At 37.5% G+C, this 22,474-nt stretch overlaps 1 long non-coding RNA gene across 3 annotated transcripts in view; it reads left to right on the top strand.

Annotated features, from left to right (window-relative positions):
- The window catches only part of LOC140625168 (uncharacterized), a 208,792-nt gene that overhangs the window by 31,835 nt on the left and 154,483 nt on the right, over positions 1–22,474 (top strand). Inside the window, exons 3-4 of one of the 3 annotated variants that reach the window (XR_012024545.1) lie at positions 100–234; positions 11,360–11,805. The exons of 1 other annotated variant lie outside the window; for it this stretch is intronic. This is a non-coding gene — a long non-coding RNA (uncharacterized lncRNA). Of the gene's footprint in view, positions 1–99; positions 235–6,134; positions 9,531–11,359; positions 11,806–22,474 lie in introns of those variants that run through there. One more of the 3 variants, XR_012024544.1, reaches the window with a different exon arrangement.

Below are 22,474 nucleotides of genomic sequence, written 5' to 3'. Positions count from 1 at the left end.
CAAAAGGAATAAATTATGTGTGTATTTATGTGGAACAGCTAAAATAAGAATTTATTTTGTGTATGTGTTATTAGTTGGGTACCTCTGTATTTTTTTCAGAATGAGAAGGGAAATCGAAGTCTGTGATTACATACAATCCTTGAGTTTAGATCATCTGATCTGCAGGAGAAAAAGCAGGACATATCAACTTTGGCTTCCAGGGATGATAAGGCCACATAAATTTAGAAGGCCTTAGTAAGTATATCTTTAAAAACCATATTATAGGGTTTTAATCCATGAAACGCATCTCTCTGAATTTCCCTATCTCCATATTGCTGAGACTACTTTCTGCATATCTTTTCTTGTATCTCTGTTCTATATTTTGTGTGCAGATTTTTTTGACACGTTTGTGCTGTATTTTTTATGTGACTTTCTATATATGCCACTGTGTATATACATTTTACTGTCATTTCCTGTGCCTATGCATGTGAGCCTGGTCTGCTTTTTCTTTGGGTGTCTCCATTACTTTTGATCTCTGTCTATGCTTTTATTGATGCATCTCTCCATGTGTCTCTGTGTCTGTGTAGTCACACATAAGGTTTGTGTCCTCTGTTTCCATGGCCATTTCAATGTACCCTCTGCTTATATGACTTGGTTCTCTCTCTCACTGTCTGTCTCTGTGTTTCATTTTTTGGCTTTTTAAACCTTTATTTGATTTCAGTTTGCTATAAATAAGTTCTGTCTTTTATTATTTATATGGTATATTTATTTATTAGAATTTAAAATTTCCTGTTCCATTCCACTAGAAAGATGAACAGGCAATTCATAAAAGAAATAACTGTGCTAATAAATTTATAAAATGGATATATTCTCATTAGTAATTAGGTACACACAAATTTAAATAATGAGATTATATTTACTGACTATTAGATTGACAAAGATATCCATTGTGGGAGAATAGTCAGTTATAAAACTTAATGGCATTGAATCAACATTTTAGGAGGAAAATATGTACTAGACTTTAAAGATATATAAACTTTGATTCAACAACTCCACTTTAGGAATTTGTCCCATCAAAAACTGGACAATTGTATGATAGTTTATTTCAGAATTCCCTTTAGCACTATAAAATTGAAAGTAAATGACCATTAGTAGGGGCTTGGTTAAGTGAATTATGATACATCAAATACAATAGAATATTAGATTTCTATTCCTACAGAAAAATTCTATGGTATATTAATAACTGGAAAATAATCAATTTCAAGAAAGTATATAAAATGTACACATTTTATGTGCCATTTATTTATTCAAACTGTATATATTTTTACATATATATATACTCTCTCTCTCTCTCACTCTACACCTATAGAGAGAGTACTTTCTATGTGCTAAGCACTGTAAAGGTACTCTAAAAATATTCATATTATCATATATGGGGCATAAGATAGTGAGAGAATTTCTACCTTCTCTTTATCGTGGATTTAACAAGCATGTATTATAAAAAATAATAAAGTTGCATCAATTTTTAGAAAAGAGTTTTCTTAAATTTTTAAACAGATAAATACTTATCTACTTTAAAATATTAAAGTAAGTTGATCTCTTCTTTTATTGTTTTTCTTTCCTTTTTTCTTCCTCCCCCACACTGTGGATCAGTGATCCTCTATAAAAAGTGATCCCCAGTCCTGGCCAGGGCAATATTCTTTGGTGTTCTGGAAATACTATGCCTTAACACATATTGTCTTAATAAGTTGCCCAAAAGGAATATTTAAAGCTTTTGGAAAAATGGGGGAAAAATTAAGCCATGTACTTGTCAAAATGTCATTCCAATGTGAAGCATGGAGAGTCTGAGAAAATATAATGGGAAACAATAAAGCTGAACTCTGCTTAGTCATTGAAAATTGACACTAATGTCAATTGAAAACCAAATTTGAAAATCTAATGTTTAATACAGTAATTTTCAAACTTTAGTGCGATAAGACTCACCTGTTTTTTAAATGCAGGTTCTTGGACCCCACCCTCAAAGATTCTGATTTGGTAGGTCTGTAGTAAGTCATAGATTCTGTAGTTTAATAAGCTTCCCAGGTGATTCTAATATAAAAAGTTTAAGGGTCACATTTCAACTAACAGTGGTAACGAATAGGTTTCAATAGCTAATCTACTTTTAAAAGTTGACATATTTTCCTTAAATCATATCTACTAGATATATTTCTAAGAGACTTTTTTGGACATGATTATTTAAGGAATCATGGAAGTTGTTTTAAAGACTGTAAGTTCATAGGTAGGTTACATTCTATTTCAAGACCCATTGGCTTTCTGGGCCACAATTCTGAGCCAAAATTTTAATGAGCTGCAAATGTTTACTTCCATCAAATAACAATTGTCATGCCTTTCTTCAAAAAAATAGCATCAATACTTATAGGTTTCCTCCCATTTCTATTATTTTATAATTGGTAGATTGTGTGAGTTTTCAAGAATAATATCATAAAAGTATGACAAAAATGTATAAATAATAGAACACTACAAATGCAGAATTCTGGTCAATGAAAGTAGCTATGTAGTAAAAATAAAAGACTACTTCAGCACATGGACACAATCAAAATATCAAATCTATGAGTCTTAGTAAGACTGCATGATATACAATTAATATATCAATCACCAGAATAGAAGTTTGCCTGAAAAGTAATTCTGAACTTCCTGGAAAAAAGGGTCATGAGATGTATAGCAAGAGGTTTATCATGTTTCTACGAGATATAACTTACCTGCCTATAATCAAGATGTACACTAAACACACAACTTAATTATTTAATTTGATCATTTAATACAAAACCATTTGTGATTCTATTTTTCTTTTTTTTAAGATAGGCTCTATGCACAGCATAGAGCCCAATGCGGGACTTGAACTCATGACCCTGAGACCAAGACCTTAGCTGAGATCAAGAGTTGAAAACTTAGCCAACTAAGCCACCCACAGACCTCTGTAATTTTTTTTTTATTTTTATTTTTATTTTTTTTGAGAGAGAGAAAGAGAGAGCACAAATAGGGCAGGGTGAGGCAGAGGGAAAGAAAGAATCTTAAGCAAGCTCCATGGAACCCAGTGTGAGGGTGGATCTCACAACCCTGAGTTCATGACCTAAGCTGAAAGCAGGAGTCAGTCAACTGACTGAGCCACCCAAGTGCCTCCACCCTAGCAATTCTATTTTAAATAGTATATGGGTAGGAATCCAGAGAACCTTCCTCATTGTAGCTGATATGTGAAACACCTAGCCAGTTCAGACAATCATTTAGTTCTTTGTTTCTCAAACTTTAATGTGCCTATGAATCACTTGGGAATCTTGTTAAAATGAAAATTCTGATTGATAGTCTGGAGTGTGTGACCGGATCCAGATTCACATTCCAAATAAGTTGTTGATGAAAGGACCACCTTTTCAATAGCAAAGATTTATTTCAACCTTTTATTTAATAGATGAAGGGATTGAATGTGGGAAGGCATGGCTTTGCAAGGCATTACTAGAACCCCGGTGGACTTAGAGTCATTGAACTGAATGATATTAATGGTATCAAACTCTTACCACTAGTGCTGCCCTTTCTGAGTTGAGATTTCAGCTTTTTCTTTCATTCTATGAGAGAACCAAAAGATTGCTTTCAACGCATTTCTTCTTTTTCTTCGCACTTCGCAGAGACAGTTTTTGATGCCTGCAATCAAAAGAATAAAACTATTACAGGCTCTGTATTGGGACTTTATTACAAAGAAATATACCATATTTACATCACAAGGAAATAAATTTTCCCCCAGAAACACTGTAATAAATATATTTCCTTAAAAGTTTATATAAGACCCCTGGTGACTCTCAAATCTCTCTCTCCAGCATGACTCTCCTCTCATCTTTCAGGCTCTATCCAACTTCCTAATTGATATCTCCATCTGAATGCCTAATAGGCATCTCAAAGTTAACATATTCAAAATCCAGAATTGAGCCACCCAAACCTGATGTTTCTGTAGCAAATGGCACATCTTCGCATGCAATTCCTCAGGTGAAAACCTAGGAATCATCCCCAGTTTCTCTTTTTTCCTTCTCATGTTCAATCCATTAACAAGTTGTATCAGTTCTGCCTTAAAAATTGAGCCAGATATCAACCACTTTTCATCTCACCCACTTTTCATCTCATTCTAGTCAACACCGATATCATCTTTACCTTGGTCAACTACGATGGTTTCCTGACCTTTCTTTTTGCTTCCACTCTAGCTTTTCCACACAGCAGCCAGAGTGATTCTTTTAAAATATAAACCAAGTTTATATTTATATAAATTTATATATTTAAAATATAAAACCAAGTTTTATGATCAGAACTGCTCAGTAGCTTTCCATCCCACAGAGAATAACATCCATACTCCTTACCATTATCTACATGGCCTTATGTGATCTGTCCTTTATTAAATAAATTTCTCTTACTTCATCTTGTTTCATCTTCCTCTGTACACACACTGCTTCAGTTATACTGCTCTCCCTAATAACTCTTCAATTAGAATGTAAATCCCAAGGATGAGAATCCTGTGTACTCATTATTATATCCTTGCACTTAAAATAATGCTTGGCATAGACTAGATTTCAATTACTAGTTCTTGAATGAATAAATGAATGAATGAATGAAGAAATATATAATCAATGAAATCAATTAGGCACAGTAAACAAGATAGACCCAATAACTAGTACTCTGGTAGGAAGTGGGGGGTTGATAATGGAAGAAAGGATCTCAGTTATTATTACTACTTTATTATTACTACTTATACTAATAACCACTTATGCCACTAATTATTTACACATGAAATTACTCCCAATTTCAAAGTTCAAGCCACTTCCCGAAGAACTTAATGCCAGACTAGCAATAAGGTAGGCTGGCTGTCTCCTGAGCCTCTCATTTTTTCCCAGCCAGAGAAATATACATTTGGTGGCTTCCAAGTGACCTAAGTAAGGTGTAGAATTGAGATGTCAAAGTAAACAGCCAGACAGATGATTATATTGTTGTTGTGGACTAAATGTTTGTGTCCTCTAAAATTTGTATTTTGAAATCCTAATCCTCAATAGGATAGTGTGAGGATATGAGGCCTTTGGAAAGTAACTAGGACTTGAGGATGGAGGCCTCTTGCATGAGATTAGTTCCCTTTTAAAAAACATTATAAGAGCTTACTCTCTGTCTCTGCTCTCCAGTATGGGAAGATACAAGAAGACAACCATCTGTAAACCAGTAAGTGGCTCTCACCAGAACTGAATATGCCTACACCTTGACCTTGGACATTCCAGCCTCCAGAGAAATCGTAAAAGATGTGGGGGTGTTCACAAGGACAAAGGAATAAACAATGAACAGAGATTTTCTTTTTAATCACTCAACATACCTCTGCATGGCAAGGTGGCATTTTAGTTTCTGTGATGTAGTATATATGAATATTACTGTTCTATAGGCATGTATCTTCTAGTCCTTTTGCCTTCATTAGCTCTGGAATATAAATTGCTTAGTTCTTGCTTTCTCAGTCTTGTTCAGATGCAAGCTCTAATGACCTTTCTCCAATAGGCCCAATCCTGCAACTACCTGAACCAGTGGAAACCAAATTTTAATTGCTCAAGTTAACAGGGTGAATAGAGTCTGGAAATAATCTGTGGTCTTTAGACTGAGTTTTAGTATCCTGGGCAAAGCTCATTGCCACCTGCTTTTGCAGTGAGGGGCAATCTGCCCAGTAATGTTCAACATATGTAACTAGTCCACATGCCAGGGTTTCTGCTTCCTTTTTGGTGTGCAATCCAGATTCCTGCTGGGATGGTAGCCTTGGCTAACCTTTATGCCATTTACCTATGTGGTGCTCTATTCCACTTTTTTTTTTTTTCTGTTAGTCTGCTTTTCATGGGGGCTGGCCCTTACTTCAGGTCCACTTTCAATCTAGACTAGCCTAACTACAACCAAAATATTTCCCCAATGATCCAAAGACTCTTCATATAGTTCCCTGTCTTCTTGGGAGTCCATTAAGCATATCTGGATAAGGTATGACTAGGTTCAAATTTATACTTCTCTTTGAGACCAGCCCTAATGCCACATTAATTCCCTTAGCCCAATTCTCTGCTCTTGCTAACTCTTTCATTGCTTTTCCCCCCTGCTATTTACAGAATTGTATGCCTGAGCACAGATTCTTTGTGGGTTGGAACACATTCCTGAAGGTCTGAGAAAGAATGAGATAATGAAGACACTTGTGAATGCTGCTATATTGTTGGATTGAACCTGCTACACAATTCTGTGTTCTGGGGAAGGAGTTAGAACACTGATGGAAATTAAAGCTTTATATGGTTCTGTGAGAACTTCTAAAAGTCCCAGGGTTTACCTGTTGGTTTACTACAAGTGAGACAGTCATTACAGAGATAGGATCTCTACTCTCAAACGTGTAAAATAATGATGCTGATTTATGGAGGGGCTAGGAATCTCTTAGCTGGGATGAAACCATTCCTTTTTCTTTCACAGTGGGACCTGAGACTTTTCCCACTTGGAGATTACAGGATTGGATCCTGTTCTAGAAAACCCAGCATCACTAGTTTATTACCAACATTTAAAAAATGAAATGATAGAGAGGGCAGGGATAGATATTTGTCATACAAGGAAAGACTACTAATTGAGTTGCTATGTAGACAATTCTAGGATGCATATGTAACCTGTGTGGATTAGGATATCAGCAAAGGGTGAACTTAACTAAACAGAATAATTAGTTGATAAGACAGTATAGTATCCCTCAGTGGATTGTTTGGCCAAAGGGCATGTACTATTCCAATTTTGACTGAACTGTGAAAGTATTCTCCATAGAGGAAAATGATATCTTAATACTGGATTTTAAGAAATTACTGTTATCAGGGAGTATCTATCATTGTTATTCAAATTAAGAACAATTTGGAAGTCGATGTCTACTTTCTGGAATAATGACAAGTGGGAGATGGATATCAGATATCAGTGTAGGGGAGAAGTTTTTCTAAAATAGTGCTTAAGGATTTCAGCAGGTGACAGTTACCACTACTCTGATAGAAGTCAAAAAAAGTGGAAAGATATATTCTGGTTACTAACAAAATGAATATGTATGTCTGGGATTTCATGTTTATATAGGGTTGTATACATATTATGGGATTTAGGCCAAAAGATATCCTGTACTGTGACTAAGGTTTTCTTCCTTTATTGTTAGAAAGTGGAATGAGCACAAAAAGAACATTATTCCATCAAGCCACATGACCCTAGTTGTTCAGAAAATGTTTTTTTAAGAAATTTGTTCATTCATTCATTTATTCATTCAACATGTATGGATAGGGTACTAGGAACTGTATGTCACTCTATACAAAGGGAAATAAAACAGTGATGGTTCTTGACAGCTCACTGATTATAATCTGGTGGGACATTTAACACACAATAAAATATTAATAATTATAATTGGGAATAGTGCTAAAAGGCCAAGACAACAGAGTCTATTAGAAGAGCAACGTGGTCTTGTAACTTTGATTTTGTGAGGTGAAGAGCAAGGAAAGCCCCTTTGAGGAAGGGACATTTAATTAAGCCAAGAGCTGAAAGATGCAGAAGTTAACCAGGCAAAGAGTGGAGGCAGGAGGGATTCAGGCAGGAAGATCAGCATGAAGGAAAGCTCTGAGGCGGGGAAAGGGCTTTAGTGTGTTTGAGGAAGTGAAGGGTCAGTGTGCTTAGGACAGAGAGTGAGGGTGATAATAGTTCCAAATATGGTTGGAGAAGCAGGCAGGGACCTAATCCTTGCAGAGCTTTGTGGCTATGATAAGAAGTTTATATTTTAAACACAATGGGAAGCTAATAAAAGGCAGACTGATTTGTGGATGGGAAATCATATAGACATTATCCCTCTACCACATGTGGTACCCACCCCACACCCCAAAAGGCAGATTAGTTTAGAATGGAATAAATTTATTGAATTCTGAACTGAAGACCTAAGCAGAGCAATGCTTTATAGTGTTTGTCCTGCTTTTTCCTGGTTTCCTTCTAGGAACCCATTATTTTTGGCATCAGACCTGCATTGTAGGTATTTCCAAATATATATCTATGTATTTGGCAATGTGTTAGCCTGGTTCCTCTAAAAGCACAGAAGATAAGAAGGGATTAATTAAATGTATTTAATTAGAGAAATTGCTGGTATAATAAAGTAAAGTGGTGGAGCTATTCTAAGAGATGCAGTCTGACTCTAAGCGAAGGACAAAAGGAAGGAAATCTGATGAAAGCATCCTAGACTTCAGAACCTAAGCAAGGCCCACTGGGGAGTTCTAGAGCTAAAGTTGGCTTTCAGATGCAGGAAAGGACCTGTTAGTATCCCCAGCAGTTCAGTCTGGTTGGAAGTAGCCCTTCCCCTTGGGAAGCGTGGCCTTACAACAGAGGTGGATCTCAGAACATTGCAGCTGGACCCTTGGTGGGTTACATACCCTATCAATGGAGGTGGAGGCCTATGAGGCACATCTGAAGGCCACCACAGACAGAGAATCGTTTAAAAAAACTACCATTTTTGCCTATGAGGCTTTTACAATTTGAGAAGATTCTCCAAGAATTTAAAGAGGATCTATAACTTTTAAATAGTAATGTGCGAGGTGGGCTAGATCTCTGAGAGAGTGATGTAGTGATAAATGTTGCAAAGTGGTCCTGCCTGGCTAAATTCGTTTTAATGAGGAGGGGGAGAAGAAAAAGATTGTAGAGTAAAACAGTTCCAAACACATGCAAAACAAATATCAATAACTGGACACACAGATCTTTGAGGAAGAAATAGTGATGTTATTAAATGAAGTAAGTAAATGTTAGGGTTTTTTTTAATTATCAAAAAAATGGAACAATTGATATTATGTAATACAAAATATATAATACAAAAATACTACACTGAGCATGTACAGAAAGTGAAAATGTTAAGAAAATCTATACATAGTCTAAAATAAAGTATAAAGACTATTACCATAAACAAACAAAAATTATATTTTAGTTTACAAAAGCAAAGTGATGCAAGGAAAAAAAATAGAACAAGAAAGAAAGAAAGAAAGAAAGAAAGAAAGAAAGAAAGAAAGAAAGAGAAAAAGAAACCAGAAGCTTTGACCTGAAGATAATTGGGAATACTGGAGGAAGAAAAATAATTCTGGCAACATGGAATTATATTATAAAATCACCAAACGCCATTTTTTAATGAAATAAAGATATCTCAGGATTTGATTTCCTATCAGAAGATATTCTCAACAAAAGAATTCCTAAACACTCAATTCTTTTATTTTTAATATTTAAAAGATGTATTTCAATCTGCTAAGGAGAGAACACTATATAGATACAAAGATTACAATGATTTTGAATCTCATTTTCAGAGTAAAGAGGGGGGAAATACATGAAACTTAATTTTCCTTAGGTGATTTTAACTGACTTTTTTTTTTCTGAAGGTAGAAAAAATTTTACGAGAGATATGAAATGATTTTTCAACAAAATCCCAGAGCCAAAAAGACCAGTTTAAGAGAAAATAGAAACTTGAGAGCAAATCAGTTATTTTTAAGGTGATTAGAATATTAACATTAATTTTTCAATTAGATGCAGTATCATGAGAACTTTAAGAAATTTTCAAAATGAGTTGCCAACTTCCAAAAAATAAGGAGAGAATGTGAAAAGAAATGATAAACTCTGTCTTTTAAGTAACTAAAAAGTTACTAAGTTCGTAAGTTTGAGTATATAAACTATTTAGTTATTACTAAATTAACCCTTGATAAAAGTTGAGAAATTAATCATTTTAAAATATAGTAAATGGTTACATAGTTCTTATTATGTGCCAAGTCTTGTTCAAAGTGCTTTACAAATGTTAACTGACTTAATCCTCAAACAGCCCCAGAAGGTAGGTTCTAATATTATCCCAGATTCTACAGGTAAGGAAAGGTTAAGCACTTTTATATCAGGCCACATAGTTAATAAGTGGCAGAGCTAGCATATGAACCAGGCAGTCTGTTTTGTTCTTTTACTCTGCTAGACTGCCTCCCAATTTGGCGATAATGTTTCTGTAGGGTTAAGCTAAATAAGTCTTAGTAAGCAACATTATTTTTTTTTTAATTAAAAAAAATCACTTGGGACACCTTTGTCTTAGTTAAGCATCCCACTCTTGGTTTCAGCTCAGGTCATGATCTTGGGGTCATGAGACTGAGCCCCACGTTTGGCTCCGTGCTTAGCATGGAATCTGCTTGAGATTTTCTCTCCCTCTGCCCTTCCCACCCTCAGGCATGTGCACACATGCTCTCTCTCTCTCTAAAATAAATTAAAAATCTTAAAAAAAAACTATATTTTTTTTAATGACCACCTTTTTTAAAGTGCTTACTATAGATGCTTTATCGTGCATCATCTCATTTAATCTTCAAGAACACCTCTCATTAAAATGCTACCATTATTATCCTATTTTGCAGTTGAGAAAACACCCAGAAATATGAATGACTTGTTTGAGATCACAAAGAAGTAACACTGGAATTGGACTCAAGCAGTGTGGTTGTAGGACTAGTTTTTAAACAATGGGCTATACTGCTTCTTTGATTGTAAAATTAAAGCAATGTTAACAGAAGTATATAATAATTGGTCTTTGCTTCTTGGAGGATATGTGACTTTCTGAAAATCTAACCTGAAGCAAACAAATAAGCAAACCTATATCTATGGAGAGTGGAAGCCCATTGTTTTCTCCAAATAATATCGGGCTCAGTTGAGAGCTCTCTGTAGGGGAAAAACCTTTTAGTCTTGTAGCCTAGGTTGACAGTCAAGTAATCCACACACTAGTTGGTGAATTTGTGTTAGATAGGTTGAATTTGAAGGCATCAGAGAGTATCTATATTGAATTGTTCTAGATTGGTCTGGGGGAAAACGTTCTCAGAATTTAAAATTGAGACTATTATTCATAAGGCTGGTACTACTCAAGGACAGAGGGAGTGTTCCCAGCCATTATCGTCCCCTGGTTCCTTAAAACATCCAGAATGCATGCTTTATTTTATACAAAACTATATTCTCAGACTTCTCTGAGAATTGCTTTGTTAGGCATTGAGGGAGTTCTCTTGAAACATTTAGGTGGGAAATAAGGAACCAAGTGGCTGCTCAGCAAAGGAGAAAAGGACTTTGTTATGGGTAAGCAAACCTCAAGTGTCTTTTTGTTAAAGGGTACCGACAGCATGCATTCAAAAGTAAGTTAGGTTATAAGGGCACATATAAATAAAAATATTGTTTCTATAAATTACTTATGGCAGTTTACTAAGGAGACTATAGATATTGAAGATCATTTTGGATGTGATTTATGTTTTTAGAACATGTGACCTGAAGGCATAATGATCATTGGTCCCCTCTGTCCTGCTCTTAGGCTCTTTCTAGGATTCCTCAGTCATAAAACTTGAAACTCTTGGAGTCCAGGCCACAGCCCCCTACTACCACCATTGTGGGACTGATTTGGGCTGGTCCAGATAGTCCACCTCCAGGAGTTCTCACCTGGGATGTGGAAGCTTGGGAAGGAGAACTGGAGATATCATCTAAACGCAAGCCCTCACTGATGTGTCTGGCATGGCTTACAGATAGAACATTCACCATTTGATGAGCATGCGGTACTATTCTCCATCTGTACATTCTCTCTCCCAGTGTATATAAAATATCTCCATAGTTGAATGTGCCTCGACATTTTGGTTTTGTCTGAGAGACAATCTCATTAGTTGTCTGCAGCAAATCTGGATGCTTGAAAAGGAGTTTGATTCTTGAAATATTTGTCATCCTCAGAAATGGTCAGGATAAAAGGGATACTTCTGCCAGTAAAAAAAAAAAAAAAAAAAAAAAATTGATTTCCTCATCAATACAAGAGGGGTCAGAGATGAAGATGCAGACCAGAGTAGGATTTTGATAGAGGTGATGATTAAAAGCACATCAATTGCTAAACTGACCCAGGAAAGAGTGATGATGATCAGTTGTTCATTTTGAGCTGCCATTAGGATCATCCGGAGAGCTTTTAGAAACTGCTGAGGCAGATCCCACTCCCAAAGAGTCTACCTTAGTTGGTTTTAGGGACTGGGCATCAGATATTTGTAATGCTCTCCAGGTGATCATTATATGCACTCAGTTGAAAACCTTAGTAGAGGTGGGGATGAATTAACAATAAGTTGCTGTAATGTACAATGTGTTAGGCAAAATTTTGGCCTCCATAGTGACCTTCACCCCCTGGGGTTACTCATGTGAGGTTTTTTTTTAACCTTAGGTAACAAAAACCAATTTTGAAGGGCTAATCAGCTGATCTTAATATAGAGAGCTTATCCTGATATTCAGGTGGTCCTAATATACACACAGGTGCCTTTAGAAAGAGAGAGCATGCCCTTTTTGGTAGAAGGGAGGGAGTTAGATGCTCTAAACCAAAGAAGGATTAGAAATGCCCGTGTGGGTATGAAGATGAAGGGGCTTGTGTGTCAAGAAAGTAGGGATCTGAGTCCCTCCAACCACAACAAACAAAATTGTCAACAACCAAAATGGGTTTGGAAATGGAATCTTCTCCAGAGACTTCAGGTAAGAGTTGAGCCTGAACCCTTGATTTCTGCCTTGTGAGGCTCTGAGCAGAGAATCCTGGTGAGCTACTCTATGTCCAGACTTTTGCCCCACTCATTGTGAGGTAATAAATGGGTGTTGTTTTAAGCGGCTAAGTGTGTGGCAGTTCATTGGGACAGCAATGGAAAACTAACACCTGAGGGAGAATTCCTAGAGTCTGGTATCACAAAAGCCAATGTGGAAAGAAAAGATGTTTTAATTGTCCATTTAGAAGTTGCTGACTTTTGGGAAACTTATAAATAAGGTGTGCTTATGACCAGGGCTAGTTCTAATAACTAATAACTACCATGGCTTTGACATACTGGATTTGAAATACCAGTAGACAGCCTGACATACGAATTATTTCTTAAACATAGCATTCTATTTTTTCTAAATGCACTTAAATCACTTCAGCTGGGTGCTGAGTATTTTCACAACTAAAGTGGTCTCAGCTGTAGCAAAATCATTTCCCACTATGGCATTTTGCTAGTCAGCTAGGGCCTGGAAGTCGGAGTGGAGACTGAATGTGGTGATAGAGGGCAAGGAAAGGAAGTAAGAACAGAAGCAAATCTTTGGGAGTAAGGTTGGGACACAAAGGAAAACTCAACCTAAAATTGTCAGGCAACGGGTAAGCAAATGCATTTATTTGGATCAAAGAATTGCGATTCTGGGTGCAGCAACCCAACTAGTGATCCTCTAGGGAACTTCTGGGAATTTTATAGGCAAAATGGGAAAGCTTGTATATGTTGTTTACAAAGAATTTTTATTGGTATTGGGGATGGAAAACTAACCCTGTCTAAACCTAATTGGTGATCAGGCTCTCACAAAAGGTCTGTTACTGTAGCAAGTTGCAGGAGTTTGTGCAGACAGGTTCCTCAGAGTGTCTTCAGTTTGGTCCAGTTTAAAACTTCATTGTTCCACCTGGTGAGGATGTGCATAAGGTACACGTCTTTATTGGCTTCTGAGCTCCATTAAAAAAAAAAAAAACCCTGACACAAGTGACTATTTAATTTCATGTTTTACTGCAGGACAATGTCAGTGGGAACAGTCTTGTGACAGAAGGGTGGGCAAAAGCCTGCATATGGTAGGAGGCAGGAACTCCTACCTTCTGCCCCGTTGAGGCGGATAGGTATGTTCTAGAGTGTGATACTGGGATTTATAATAAATATATATTTGGTCTTCATCCTGTTTCTGGCACAGAGTGGCTAAAAGCCTTGGAATTTCCTATGAGAGCTTACAAAGGTGTCTTGTTATGCTAATGAGGCCACTTTTGGGTCCCACCTAAAGTTGGGGGCTGGTTGCCAGAACTAACAACGTGAATGGACAGTTGAGACTTTCAATCCTGCTTCTTGACCTCAGGGCTAGAGGTTGAACCAATCACCAGTGGCCAATTATTTAATCAATCGTGCCTCTGTTATGAAACCTTCATATAGGGGATCCCTGGGTGGCTCAGTGGTTTAGTGCCTGCCTTTGGCCCAGGACGCGATCCTGGAGTCCTGGGATCAAGTCCCACGTCCGGCTCCTGGCATGGAGCCTGCTTCTCCCTCCTCCTGTGTCTCTGCCTCTCTCTCTCTCTCTAGGTCTATCATAAATAAATAAATCTTTTTTTTTTTAATTTTTTTTTTATTTATTTATGATAGTTACAGAGAGAGAGAGAGAGGCAGAGACACAGGCAGAGGGAGAAGCAGGCTCCATGCACCGGGAGCCCGATGTGGGATTCGATCCCGGGTCTCCAGGATCGCGCCCTGGGCCAAAGGCAGGCGCCAAACCTCTGCGCCACCCAGGGATCCCTAAATAAATCTTAAAAAAAAAAAATGAAACCTTCATATAAACCTGAAAGGACTGGGTTCTGAAAGCTTCCAGGTTGGTGAACAAGAGAGGTGCAAGGAGAGTGGTATGCCTGGAGAGGGCATGGAAGGGCATGGAAGGGCATGGAAGGGCATGTGCCCCTTACCACATACCTCCTCCTCTTCCTCTTCTTATCCATCTGGATGTTCATCTGTATCCTTTATCATTATTTTACAAGAAATCACATGTAAGTAAATTGTTTTCCTAAGTTTTGTGAGCTGCTCTAACAAGTTAATTGAACCTGAGGAAGGTTCATGGGAACCTCTGGTTCGTGCAGCCAGTTGGTCAGAAGCCCAGGTAACAACCTGGGCTTGTGACTGCCTTCTGAAGTGTGTGTGGGACGTGAGGGGATGGGGGGACACGGGCATGCACGCATGCAAGCAGCAGCAGTCTTCTAGAACGGAACCCTTAACCTCTGGAATCTGATGCAGTCTCTGGGTAGATAGTGTCAGAACTGAGTTGCATGGTAGGACACCCAGCTGGTGTTGGAGAACTGCTGTTTGTTGTGGGGACCCCTGCGCTCACATGTTGGAATTGGGTCCAGGAACCTAAAAGATGGAGTCACAGAGAAGTGGTGAATAATGTTTTAAAGGTGTTGGGAGAAGATTTGAGCCCTACGAGAGTACCTGGGATGCCAGTGGGGGCAACTACAGTGCCTGGCCTCTGTGCTTTTCTACAAGCCATTTATTTTTCTTTTCCCCATCTTGTCAGGTCCCTGTCTCTCTGCTGCAGGCACATAGTTATATGGTACCTGGTCATCCAAACAACCAGGAACAATGACTGGCTGGCTCAGTCAGTAGAGCATGCGACTCTTGATCTCAGGGTCATGAGTTTGAGCCCTGTGTTGAGGGTGGACATTACATTAAAAAAAAATTAAAAATTAAATCTTAAAATTAAAAAAAAAATCCATGTTCACTTTGATACTTAAAGTATGACCTATAGATCATTATCCAGATATGGGCATCACCCAGGAGCATCTTAGAAATGTGGAATCTCAGGCTCCAGACTTGTTAAAATGTAGATTATGATTCACCAAGATTCTCCATGTGGTTCACATTTACAATATAGTTTGAGAAACACTAGTGTAGAAGATATTTCATCTAATAATTCTTTTGCACTCAAGACACACCCGACCCCTTGCCATTGTTTCCCATAGGTACTCTAATGGAGTATACAGCTTTAGGACTTGATAAGCTTTTCCCACCCTCCAGAAAAACCTTGCCTTACACAACAAAGTCCATTATTCTGAAGAAATAGATTATTAAAGGAATTTGTGAAAGATATTTATTAGTAAATATCTATTAAAATAGATTATTAAAGGAATTTATTTGCCATTTATTAAAGGAATTTATGCACCTGAAACTAGGTAGTTTTCAAATGGTGGCTTCTCTAAAGTAAGCTTAAAGCAACTACCCTCCAACTGGGAAGTGGCCTCTCTCATCACAGTCCTGACCTTTCTCCTGGACAGTTCTGGCATTTGCGTTGGCCTCTCAGCCTTCCCCAGTGGAAATAATCTGCTTTTTTTATTTGTTATCTATTCTTTTCTACAGGGATACTTACCCTGTGTTGCTTCCGTTACTGTTATTTCCTTTGAAAGCTTACTCTAATTTCCCATTTTCTTATGTTCTTTGCAATTCTATTCATCCATCACACTGTCCTTAATATAGTCTAATCTTTTACTCATCTCAAGAATTTTAATGAGATAAATCTGAAAGACTGCCTATCTGCAATTCATAGGCCTTCATTTATTCTTTAGTTCTATACCGTATTTCCAAGGTCTTGAACAATATAAAGCATCTTTATATATCTCCTGACCCCTTTCTATCTTTTCATATCATTGCATTAGTATTAAATATTTGTGATTGGGCATCAATGTCTTTTTTGGAGTTGTGCTCCTCTACCTTGAGCAGGGTTCCTCTTTGATTTGAGGGTTTGATTATTCTCTAAAAGCAGAATTATACTCGAGGTCAAGCTGGCCTTTCTTATGCTTAAAATACTCCAGATTTTTCTTGAATAGCATCATCTCCAGGTTATTTTTTATAGCAATTAGTTTGTATTGTTTCACTTAGCTCTTGCGAATTTAATAACATCCTTCCTTTTAAGATATCCTTTCCTTGCTGTACCTTTTAACATAGGCCAAAGCATTTTTGTTTGCTCTTCCATAATTTTCCTCTAGTGTGTCAGAGGACACGTCCTGTTAGAGCTAACCAGTCAGTCACAAAGGGCTTAAAGTCTCCTTCGAGTCCTTTCCTTTAAAACTTTATGGTCCAACAACACAATGTGGTTAAGCAAGGTAAAAGGAAGGCAGGGGAGAAAACAGGAAATTATACTATCACAGGAAATTGTAGTAATAAAGTGAAAAGCCAAGAAAGCAACTGGCCAGCAAGTCATAAAATTCTGATCATACAGCAGGGATAAATTGAACCTCTGTTTACTCGCTGGCAGGGTTTTGTATTGTTCCTTTAGTTTTCATTCACATCTAAATGTTTACTTTTGTGACTTAAAGGCTATCTGGTCATTTTACAGTTGAAGTAAGTAAGAGCTATAATGGCTGATAGAACCAGGTCTAAGATTTGGGTCTTCTGACTCTGAGAGCAGGACATGTTTCCTAATGTAGGATATTTCTTAAATTTATTAAAGTCAACAAGTTGCCAGGTCGTGTCCTCTTTACATTTTAATATAGTAAATCCTTCCCATAAAGCCATGAAGTCTACTTCCCATTTCACAAATGAGAAATTTGAGGCTGTGGGAGGCAAACTTTATTGTGAAAGTGTTCTCCTTCCCCCTTGAAGATAGGCACACATGCATGAGATGACTTTCCCAAGTCAGCAATAGCATCTTAGGGACCTGTGAGGGGCAGGAAGATCAACAGACCTTTCCCAAGGATAGATGCCCTGTAATTGCTAGAACAATTTTCAGAACAATTCAGTCTTTTGCTGATGCAAAGACTTTCCTGCTAGAGATTTTTATATATGGATATTTATGTCTGGCCAGTGGCCAGAAGAGTCTGATTGGTTTTGTTAATTAGAGCAGAGGTATCCCAAATGGGAGGTCATGGACTCTAGGAAATATGTAAGTCTGTCTCCTGGAATTTGAGAAAAATATTGTTTAAAAGTCTTTTTCTTTTAAGTGAGGTGTAACACACAGATATCTTAAATATATAGCTTAATGAATTTTTACAAACCAAACATATTTGCCTAGCTAGCATCAAGATCAAGAAATAAAACCATATAGTATCCTAGGAGTCACCCCTACCCTTCCCTCTAGTCAGTACTCCCTCCTCCGCCCCCTAGGATAATCATAATCCTGACTCCTAATGCTTTGTTAGTTTTGCCTGTTCATTTTGAGTTTATATCAATGGAATCCTATAGAAATGCACTCTTTTGTGTCTATTTTATTTCACACAGTGTTATGTCTGTGTGCAGTATGACTAAGTTTTTCATCTCCATTTTTTGTGTGTATATTTGAATGTACGTAACATTTCAGTAGTAGATCTGTATAATCTATAAATAACCATAACGTTTATTAGGAATGTGTACTCAGAATTGAGTTTGTGAATTAAAGTATGTTGCTACTTATGTGAATATCCTGACTTGAACACCCAAATGGACTCCTTCTCTTAGCTCAGAGAGAACCATTCATTACTAGACTATGATCTTGACCTCAGCTAGACATTTGCTTTCAATAAACATATTTTTTGAGCACTCACCATGTACAACTCTTTGTAGGCACTCTAACCCTTAGGCAAAAAAAAAAAAAGAATGACCCAGGCTCACAAGGAGGTTATCAGCACTGGGAGAAACCCGAGTAGGAAACTCAAATGGTTATTCCAGGCAGAACTAAGTCAATAAAAAGAGGAACAACTAAAATGAGGTAGGAGACTGGGTGAAGGATGACCAATCTTCCAGGAAACTAGAAAAGTCCCATTAAGAGTCTTACTGGATGAACTTTGAGTCCCCTTTTGCTTGCCAGTTGCTAAGATATAATCAGATTTCTCACGACAGAAATAGGATCTTTATTCCCACAGTCTACTCATTGCATTATGTTTCTGCTTTAAGGCTTATGGTATATATATAGCTCTTAACAGTCAAAAGGGGGCAGCATTCACCCTTTTTCTGAAAATCAGAGAACCCGTTGGCCACGTCCCTTTCTTTCTAGGAAAAGAATACTTTGATCAGATAGCATTTTAGAACATCCATGTATTTTAAGCTCCGTGTTTTAATTGTTCATTTGCAGAGATAGCAACTGACTTGCACCTTCATGTCATTGAGACCAGTATATTACACATCTATAAATAAAGTCGAGCTGTCTCGGAGCCCAGAGTTCCCCTATTTCTGCCTTTGTCCCATGATTGGGCGTGGCAGTCTTGCTCAGACTCAGATTGCTAAAGGGCGGTGGCTGGAATGAACAAAAGGAATCAGACCTCTACTTTTACCCTGAGAAAGATTGCCAGGGGAAGCCTGGGGAGAAAGAAATGTTGTGTGCCTCCATTACTGTTTGAATTACCAAATGCTTTTTTTCACTTTTGAATTTTTACCCTTTAAAAATCTTTTTTATGAGTATAAAGACTGTATTAAAGGTAAACAAGTAAGCCGTGTGCACTGTGGGGATCTATGATTGCACTCAATCTTCAGGGCATTCTTCTCTTTATTAGCCAAGTAACCTTTAGAGTTTAAGTAATGCACAGTTGCCTGCAGTTCTTTTCTTGCTGATGCAGTAGCTGAGGGTGTAGTGGTGGAAAATGAGAGGTTTAATGCTAAAGCTGTCAGACTGAGTGTCTCTATGACCTCTAACCACCAAACTACCAGATGACTGATTCTGTTTTGTTAGTCAAAATACTGATTTTAATGACTGATTTCTATCGCCTCTATGTTCTACTTGATTGGTTTTGAGAAAATTGATGTTGACGGCCAAAATTCAAAATTAACTATCCCTTTCTAGATTTCATCATACTGTATGCAGCTCTAAACAGCACCCTGACTCTTCTTTTTTAAAGACTAGACCTTAACCAAATGTCTCTGAATGATAAAGGACACTTGCCCACCCCATAATTAGCTTTTGTAAATATCAAGCCAAAGGTCAGAGCAAAGGTCATCTGATTTCTCTTTTGTGAAAAAAACAAGGGTTTTAGTCACTATGACTGATTTCAGAATAGTAGCTTAGGATGAGGTCATTGCTTCCTTTCTGAGCAGAGACTAGGAATGAATTTGGAAGAGTCACAGAAACATGTTAATATTAAAGAACCACTGATAATTTTTGTAGCAGTTACAAATTCCTGTGACCTTTCATTTTAGATTTAGTGAAATGCTTTGCCCTGTCAGATAAATGATGCTGGGAGAGCAGCTCTTGGGAAGATTGCGGATGACATCATGTCACTGTGCTTTGCCACTTAGAGAAGATGCCATGGCGCACTGAGTCAAAACATAACGTGGTGTATCCAAGAATCTCACAAGGCAAAATAAAAACTCAACCTTTGACTCCGTTAGCACTCATTTGCCTAAATTAACAAACAATGCACAATTTAAAAAAAAGAAAAAACTAAAGCCCACATGAGGAAGAGGACAAAAATGTTGCATTTCTATTAAAATTAAACATCACAAAGTGGAGATTGTTACCACTGAAGCCAAACATAAATTTAAACATGTGTGTATCAAGTGAAGAGTTGGGACTTCCTCACAGACCAGCAGAGAAAGTTGGGCGATCACCTTTCTTAGGTTGCCAAGGATTGAGGGGTTCTCTAGGATGTGAGGCTCTCAACTCTAAAATCAGGGACCACCTCAGGCAAACTGGGAAAAGTTGGTTACCCTAGCTGGAGGACATCTTTGAAGCCACCTAGTCCCATTACCTTATTTTACAGTGGAGAATGAGACCTGTGGAATCTTTTTTTAAAATCTAAAGATCTCTGCAGAATTATTTTTCTCCACAATCCTTGTCTTATCTTTTCCCAGTTTTTCAGGTCACACATCAAATTTAGACCATAGGATCATGAAATAGGAAAAAAAAAAAAAAAGTCCCTTCTCATCAAGTGGGCCCTGGATGAGGCTGAGTTGGGGATTGAGTAGCACCAAGAGTATTCTTAGATCCGAAGGTCACTTGATTGTCTATGAGAATGCCTGGCTATTCTTCAGGGGGATGGAAAATACCCTTATCAATAGCTTGAACACTATTCTGCACTTTTCTTCTGAGTGACACAGCAAAGTACCAAAGACCAAAGTGAGACAGTCACAGGGCAGAGGAAACCAGGTCCTGAGTCTTGGGCTATATGAGGAATTTACAGTCTTTCCAAGGTAGAGGACAGTTTGCTGACACCTGTTCATTAGGGTCCTAAGGAAAGCACAAGATGCAATTAGATCATTTGGCCTGATTTAGGGGCTTCATTCACTCCTAGGAGGATTTGCCTTTTCCAAATGAGGACCGTAGAGGGTAATCATTACTTAAATGAATGAAGAGGCTGAGTGGGAGGCCTAATATAGCTGTGTGTGTTGATGAGTTAGGTGGTAGAGTGGGATAAAGACCACTTTGGGCATTTTCTTCAAGTCCTACAGAGATGAGTGCCTTTATCAGAAAGAAAAGGAGAACTAACAATATTGCATTTCCATTCATCAAGGAGGATAATTATAGAACTGAGAACAAACATTGTAAAAACATGGTATAAATAAGGTAAAACATGCTCTAAACAGAACAGATGGGGGCCTGGATAGTCAAAGCCACTCAAAATGTTGGTAAGTACAATCCTGGTTATCTTCCACTGAAATAGAGACCTGTCTCTTTCATCTCTATTTCACCTGTCAAATTCAGTACCTCATCTCATTTCACTGGACTCATGTACTCATTCTTAGTTCTCAGAATGAATATTACCCCTTAGGGAAGTGTCTGCTCACCCTCTGATTCTGTAGGTTCCCCTGTTAAATGCCATTCTAGCATTCTGTGTCTTTTTTTTTTTTTTTTTGACAGTGATCTGATATAAAAAGGAACAGCATGAAGTAAACTAAATTTATACTTACAATACTGTCTGTACCCCAGCTAGACTTAATTCTGTATGGGCATAGACTGTATCTTGGTCACTGCTGAGGGTCCTGGCATATATTAAGCACTAAGTAGTCATTTGCTTATTTAATAAACCAACCATTTGGAATGAGTCCAGGTTTTCAGGTTTTGTGTAGGCTTCCTATTGTATGTATTTGTAATATGTGGAAGAAAAACAACAAAATGTATTCTACACAAAAGCATTTACAACGCGTATAAATAGTATTGCTGTTGAGAATTGACTGCATGGAGAAACAATAGGATCCACATGTTGGCTCTTCTGCCTCTAGGAAGTTATTCTGGAAAGGCTTCATTTCCCTCATTTGCAAAATAAGGATAATTATGTCTACTTCGTAAGTTTCCTTTGAGGATTAAATGAGACAATACAGGACAAACATTAAGCAAAGTGCCTAGAACACATTTTCCATAATTATTAGGTTATTAATTTCAGTAAAAATATAGAAATAGGCAAATGATCCAAATTTTTCAAGATGATGGAAAATGGCTCTGTGACTAAAAACAAGAATTTAGTTCTCATTTTGCCATTGAGTCATCACATGACCTTAGGCAAATTACAAATACCTCTGGGCCTGAGATTCTGCAAAATGAGAGACTTAAATTGTTCTCTTAGGGTTCATGGTGAGAATATAAATGCTGTGATACCCTAAATTCCATAAAATTGAATGTTTATTATTCTAAGCAAAGTTTTATCTTTTAAGAGATCCTTAAACTGTATTACAGCTTCAGTTCCTAGAAAGCAGACTCTGAGATGGAGGTTAATGTGCAGGAAGTATACCAAGAAGTGCTCTCAGCATTTACACCTAATGGGGAAGGGAAGGACATATGGTTGGGCAGAGGGAGAACCAAGCAGTCAAAACAAAGATCTTGGCCAAACCTCCTTTGGTGGACATTTTGCTAGATTCTGTAGGATGAACATGACCAATACAACAAGCATCACAACTTCAGCATTTTTATGATTTAGAAGAGTATATGGTAGATACTTTTGAAACTATCTTCCAAGCATCCAACCCCATGAGCTGTT

Source organism: Canis lupus, chromosome 35 (genome assembly GCF_048164855.1).
Source record: "Canis lupus baileyi chromosome 35, mCanLup2.hap1, whole genome shotgun sequence".
In the NCBI taxonomy this organism is placed as follows: Eukaryota; Metazoa; Chordata; class Mammalia; order Carnivora; family Canidae; genus Canis; species Canis lupus.
This window is presented reverse-complemented; position numbering and strand designations above follow the sequence as displayed.